Raw genomic sequence first — 7311 nt, forward strand, 5'->3', positions numbered from 1 at the left:
CCGACAGCTGGAGACGGTGGCCACCTGGGGAGATCAGGACTTGGCGTCTCCTGTGTGTTTCCAGATCCGGTGGCAGTGGAAATTGTGTGGGGCCTGGCTCTTCTCTGGACGGTGCTCTCCTATCCTCGAGCCTGCCCACACGCCCCCTTCATGTAATTGACTGTAATTTAAATTCTGTTTCCGTCTGTATTCCGTTGTGCACATTTACAACAGTAAATTGTTATTCTTTGGCTCATCCATTGTCCGGTTCATTTACGCCCCCTGTTGTGGGTCCGTGTCCCTACACTTTCCCAACAGGATATCTCGGCCAACGTCATGGATCCCGAGGGGCGTCAACCATCGAATGAACCACCAATGGAAACGCTAGGTGCACAGGCGCCAGCAGGAGGCATGTAAGGTGAGCTGCAGCAAATCTTAACTGCCTTCACTGCTCAGTTGGACTTGGTAAACGAGCAGAACGTCATACTCAATCGGAGGATTGAGGCTCTCACCGCTCAGGTGGAAGTTCACACACAGGGCGCTCCTCCTGCTGACCGAGTGCCAAATATAGACATTCCCGACATTCCCCCCCCCCCCCCCCCCCGAAGCATATATAAGCCCTCCGGAGCCGTACGGAGGTTGTGTCGAGACGTGTGCAGACTTCTTAATGCAGTGTTCGCTCGTCTTTTCACAGCGTCCCGTCATGTACGCGTCAGATGCAAGCCGGGTGGCTTTTGTAATAAATCTGCTTCGAGAAGAGGCACACCCTGGGCTACGCGCTCTGGGAGCAGAATTCATGGCTCCTAACAACATATGCTGGGTTTGTGCGGGAGTTCAAGCAAGTGTTTGATCATCCCAGTAGAGGCGAGACTGCTTCGAACGTGCTGCTGTCAATGAGACAGGGGCGTCGGAGTGCAGCCGAGTATGCAGTCGACTTCCGCATCGCGGCAGCGAGGTCCGGCTGGAATACTGTTGCACTCTGCGCTGCCTTCGTAAACGGACTGTCTCCGGTCCTGAAGGAGCATCTGCTGGCTAAGGACGAACCGTGGGATTTTGACAGGCTTATCGACCTGGTTATACGGTTAGACAACCGACTAGAAGAACATCGTCGGGAGCGGGGCAAAGGGCGTGGCAGGGCACGAGCCGTCCCTCTTCCTTCCGGTCCGAAAGGGTGCCGCCGTCCCCACGCTCCACAGCCAGAGAGCTCCGTGGGCTACAGCTCCCCCTGCTGACGAAGCTATGGACACGAGCAGGGCCAAAGTCAAATCACATGACAGACAACGGAGGCTGGCCCGCGGGGAGTGTTTTTTCTGTGGCTCGAGTGAGCACATACAGAGGAATTGCCCCAAGCGGTTAAACTACAACACCCGGATTGAACATGTACAAATTGTAAACAGACAATATGATCTTAATAATTAAAAATAACAATGAATGTAGAAAAAAATATATATATAATGTGTGTGTTTGCACTGCGGTGCCAGTTATACAACTGCAAATTATCAGCGATGAAACTTTTCCAGAAATTCCAAGAAATCTGGGTTTTTACTTATGTGGTGAACGTTTATGGGTTACTTTTGATAGCATTGCTATTTGCGTTGCTATTTATTTTTTATAGCAAAAAGCTATTTTGTTTAAGGTCTGATTACTTGTGATCAACTAGATAATTAAAAAAAAAAGATTGTCGTTTTATTTGATAAAAATAAAAATAGATCGAACAATTCAAATGTAAAGCATTCAGTGAGCTTTGTTGAGTGGCTGATCCAGCAGAAACACAGCCTGCTGCTAATGGCTAAGCTAATACCCGTCTATAAAACTTCAGCGTTCAGTGGTGCACTTAACGTTACGTTTTATTTTCAGATTACTCACACACCTAACCTAAATTTGCAGAAGCTCTGTTGCTCAAACTGGGACTGTTTATATCTCCAAAAGTCAAGATTGTAGGATTCAGCATGTGTCTGCTCAAGGCAGGCTCCTGGTTTGGCTCTACCAGCCCTTACCAAAAAGTAGTACATGCAAGTATGTTTCTAGTATACTTCCAGTTTACTTTTTATATACTTATCAGTACTATTTTTTGGTAAGGGAGGCCTTACTGACAGACAGTCTGTGAAGAAAACTCCCAGCAGATTGATCTTCATCACTCGTTCTTCTGCTTTTTGTTGCTTTTTCCTTTTGATTGTGTGGTTATGACTTGCAAACTGAGTGCTTAGGTCTTTTATTTATCTTAATATGTTTACACCTGAGTCTTCACAAACATTGTGACTTTCATACTTGTTCAGCCTCCAGAAAACCAGATAGTAATGTAGAAAACGCCGCCCCTATGTGCATTCTATATTTTACGCATCCAGATGCGTTGTCACTTTTGAAAAGGGGAAAAAAAAAACACAAGTGAAGGCAGTAACTGATGCATGCTGTGCACTCTGTCTGAAAGGCCCTTTAGTTGCTAGAGGTGATGTTTTTGTGTGCATGTGCATGAGAAAAGACATTTCTCTGTTTCTTCCAGATCGTGAAGGTCTTGAACCTTTACACTCCAGTCAATGAGTTTGAGGAAAGAGTATCGATTGCATTCATAAGAACCATACAGGTAAAGTTCTGCACATGCACTCATGTCAGTACGTATCACAATATGTCAGTGTTAACAAATAGGGTGGTATCCATTCATTAAGTGATACTGCTTGAACAGTTTGTCACCTACTGCAGATGAAAAAGTTATAGCTGCTTACACAATAATAACACTTAGTAATCCTCAGTATGTTCATTTTCAAAGCCTAACTTTCATGCACAGTGGACAGAAAAAAAACCTCTTCTAGGGTATTTGTCCGCTGTGCTTCACATCAGGTTGATTCAACATTATTGCACATCATTTTCAGAAAAAATAGATTGAAATTTTACAGGGCTGTTCCACAATCCAAAAAATTAATCCAAAAAAGTGTAAATACGGGCTTGCCTTTTAACACGCTGGCTGATAAAGTGCAGACCTGGCAACCCACATAAAAACAAAAGAAAGGATATGTGCCCTCAACCAGACATGATCGAGCTGTTCAACTTTGAACCAAAAAAAAACAACAAACGCTGCTTTGGCTTCAAATTTTTACCTCGCTGGAGCATAACTGAACAAGTTTCAAGCCATAGTGACTATGAATACCCATTTAAAGTTTGAACATGATTGAAGCCCTTAAGATTACGAGTACTCGGATGTTACCATGTACTATCAATAATTTCACAAATCAGTTTGAAATTTTTGAACAGTTCAAAAAAAAAAATTTGAACAGTTTTTTGAACAGTTCAAAAATTTGATCCCTATTTCAAATCTGGTGCCAATGATGGCCGTAACTACTGCACATACTACATTTGTTCAAGATTGACAAAGATGGATCAAGAAGTTACTGTGATGCTTCAAAGCATGCCCCAATTTGCTATTCATGATTAAACAGGAAGGAACAGCGCTCTGTGCAATAGTCCTTTAGGCTGTCTTCATATGACTGAGGTTTCTTTCAGATTTGACCTTGAACATATTTCCTGCTTTTGTTCCTGCTTATGGTGAGGTAGGACGTGTATTTAAAGGTGTATATCTGTTTAGATTTTTCACAAATGTTACAGTATTTACTGTGTATTGAATTGCAGTTATTAGAAAGTACATTTATTTCTGTGGTAAATAACAAAATTGCAGCTACTTTTATTGCCAAAGTATTGGGGGGCGGGGTTCCATTGAAAATACAGAATGTTTGTACTGAGATTTTACAGACATGATAGAGGAAGGGCATGCACATGGTTCTAAGGGCATGCTGCACTGCAAAAAAAAATGGTAACTCAGAATTTCTGACTTATAGCTCAAAAAAAATACCTTTGATAAAGCGATGATAAAATATTAGTCTCATCACTGACTCACTTTGACAAACCAAGTCAAAACATGACTGTAACTCACATTACTGATACCTGCAGACCTGTGTTTCTTTGGTTCCAGGAAGCTAGCATTAGCATATGTTGCCTCGCAGTACCCCTTGATTCTTGAGCGGCATCTTGTGGTTTTCTTGTTGCAGTTGTTTTTCCCACATGGTTCTGATTTTTAGGCAGTATAACATTGTGGATCCTTTATTTGAATACTGTGGAACAAAGCATACTGGTGACAAAGAAAATTATTTTATGACTTAAATCCATAAAAAATTCAAAGGGATTCCAGCTTTAAAATCAGACATAACATACCCAATAACTTTTGCAGCTTTTCCCTTTTGGGATCACCATAGCAGATATGACATGGATCTGCATGTTGATTTGACTGACGTTTGATGGGGAATGCCCTTCCTGACACAACTCCACATTACATATAAATGTGCACAAGTGGTCTTGAGTCAGGATCCTTCTGTTTTGGAGGCAAGCGCATTGGCCACCAAGCTGCCCCAGACACAAAACACACATGCGCTTAGATTTTGGCAAGCACATTTTCTAGCCAATGCTAAGTTGAACTTTGTGCACTAATAACTGAATGAAAGTCACGGATGCCTAGAAGGTAAGTAAAACTAAAATAGTTAAAAGCAATAGGAAGCATATTTGAGAGAGTAATATTCTGAAACATGGACCAGTTGTGTGGTTTTTGTTAAGGTATTTATGATATTCTGAAAGTGAAATTACCGTATTTATCTGTAAGAGAATCAGCCCCCCCCCCCCTTTTTAAGAAAGTTGATTAAGCACCCACCCTAAATTAAATTACAAGGAACACATTTAATGAATGAGAAAAGGGCAAAAATGGACACAAACAGATGAGTTATTTGTGATTATTTTTTTATTTGTGATTAAATCAGCCCTGGCGGCACAGTGGCTTAGTGGTTAGCACTGTTGCCTCACAGTAAGAAGATCATGGAATCAATTCCCACCTGTGACCTTTCTGTGTGGCGTTTACATGTTCTCCCCGTGGTTACATGGGTTCCCTCTGGGTGCTCTGGCTTCCTCACACATAAAAGACGTACAGGTTAGGTGGATTGGAAACTTTTTAAATTGTCTGTAGGAGATGTGTGCAGGTGTGAATTTGTTTGCGTATCTGTGGCCCTGCAACACACTGCCGTCCTGTCCAGGGTGTACACTGCCTCGTACCCTGTGACTGCTGGGATAGGCTCCAGCCCCCCATGACCCTTAATTGGAGTAAGCAGTTGAAGATGAGTGAGTGAGTGAGTGAGTGAAATCAGCCCTGGGTGCTCTGAGGGGCGGATACCGCATTCCATAAAGTTTGTTGCAAATATTCTGCTCTGTATTGGTTTCTGTCTCATTTTGTAATTATCTCTCTTTCTCTTCAGACTCGTTTGCGAGACCGGTGTGAGAGTCCTCAGCTGTTGATGGACACAAAGATGATATATCCAGTCACCTTCCCTTTCAATCCATCCTCCCTCGCCCTGGAAACCATCCAGATTCCGAGCTCTCTCAACCTAGGCTTTCTCGCCCGTGTCTAAAGAAGGACGTACATGCAACATCAACATGTGCTGAACTTTCAACATGTCTGTTCCACATCCTCTGAGTGCACACACACACATACACACATTTACACTCACATGCATCTTTATTTCACAAATACATCACAGTCACCATCTCTGGTTTGAACCCTGCAGTAAAACGTCATCGTCCAGCCACTGCTTGTATAAACGCCAGCCTCTTAGAGAAGCCACAGCACCAGCTCAGTGCCCCAGTACTCGTCTCTGTTGGCCCTTGGGTTTACCCCAGAACTGTTTTTGTCTCCTCAACACTTGTACTTCCCCACATCCCTAAACTGCGTTCTCATTGTTGACTTATCTTGAGTAGGAACATACCCACACACATGGTCTTTAGGCCTTACCGTGAGGAATAAGGTGATGCGGGTTGGCTGGTCTGGTTTGTTTGCAAAGCCACAGAGCTGATTGTATGTTGTCATTTCACTCTGACTACAAGAGTAGCCAAGACAGAAGTCATCTGTACAATGTTATTTATACATATCTATAAATAATATCTTGTAATTTATTTATTGCATTCACTTAGCCAACCCCTCCCCCTTTTTTTTAAAGATGCGTTCTCTTGCAGAAACTGTATAACGACATTAAGAATGGGACCACATCCCACTTGCTTTTCAGCTGAACAAGATGGAACACCTGTTTAATCATTTGAATTCCACAGTGTTTCTCATGTATCTTGTCTGTTTGTAAGCAGGTGATTGATTGTTAGTCACATCTGAACGTATGAAGGCTGATTAGTTGTTTTTTGGTCCTGCAAATGAAGTGTGGCACGGGTTTTAACTGGAGTGCAAATAAATTCAATAGTTTAACCTCTACAGTCATTACTATTACAACTGTGAGGAGAGCCAAGCGTCAGAGGAAGTTAATGAGACGGGAACACTGCAGTTAAAAAACACACACTACCCTCTGCTTTACTGCTGTATATCGGGGGGGTTGCACTCCGATCCTACCAGTAGGAACTAAAGCCCCTTTCACATTCACACCGGGCCAGCATAGAGTTGCATTGTGCTGCATATCTAGTACCCAGGAATGGCTGCTTAAGTGCGCGCAGTGGAGAGAAGCTTGGCTCCATGACGCTGTTTTTACAAACTGCCTGGATACGCAGATGGATTTGATATGTTTCCAGGAGTTAATGGATTTATTTAATGTGCTACAATCATAAGAGAACTTGTGGAGGTGAAGTCGCAAGCTGCAGCCGGCGATCGTGCCCGCGATCCGTCTGGTGAGGAGTTATAGTGATGTGATTATGTCCGCTCGCTGGCGTTCCATCCATGAGGAGTTATAGTGGACATTGAAGCTTGGCCCGCCTCTTCTTTTCCGTGGTTTTCAAGCTTCACATGCCGCAAAGTTCAGTGGGATGAATAAAATCGAGCAGTGCAGGTATATAGTGATAAAAAACCTAAAAGGATTTTTCCGCCGGACTGGCGTAGAGTTGTGTACAATTGTGGAGGCATGGATGTACAGTAGAGCAGTGTTGGACTTACATACAGTAGCGGAGTGTTGTGTGCCTTTCGGTTGTAGAGCACTGCGTACGGTGCTCTACGCCGAAAGGCTGTGAAAAAATTAAACGTTAATTTTTTTGCGTCCATTTCACAGAACCTTTTTGTATCCCTCAGCATATTGCCATGTAGGGCTGCACAAACTTGGCGTAGGGCTACATAAGATTAGAGTAGTCAGTACAGCACATTACACAACTCTACGTTGGCTGGGTGTGAAAAGGGCTTAAGCATAAATGGAGAAATAGAACTCCAAACGTGGATTGTGCACAAGTTTGAGCTAAAAATAGAGATCTCATGCGAAAGAAATCTGCAGTTAAGTTAAATTCACCTGATTTACATTGTCATGTGCTGCAATGCAAAAC

General features: G+C 43.0%; 1 long non-coding RNA gene across 1 annotated transcript; it reads left to right on the forward strand.

Moving 5' to 3' along the window:
• Positions 1-2431: 2431 nt before the first annotated feature.
• Positions 2432-5990, forward strand: LOC117525043. Its single transcript, XR_004564941.1, has 2 exons — positions 2432-2560; positions 5265-5990. It is a non-coding gene; the product is annotated as an uncharacterized LOC117525043 (long non-coding RNA).
• The last annotated feature ends 1321 nt before the right edge of the window (positions 5991-7311 follow it).

The sequence above is a fragment of the Thalassophryne amazonica genome, chromosome 2 (assembly GCF_902500255.1).
Source record: "Thalassophryne amazonica chromosome 2, fThaAma1.1, whole genome shotgun sequence".
In the NCBI taxonomy this organism is placed as follows: domain Eukaryota; kingdom Metazoa; phylum Chordata; class Actinopteri; order Batrachoidiformes; family Batrachoididae; genus Thalassophryne; species Thalassophryne amazonica.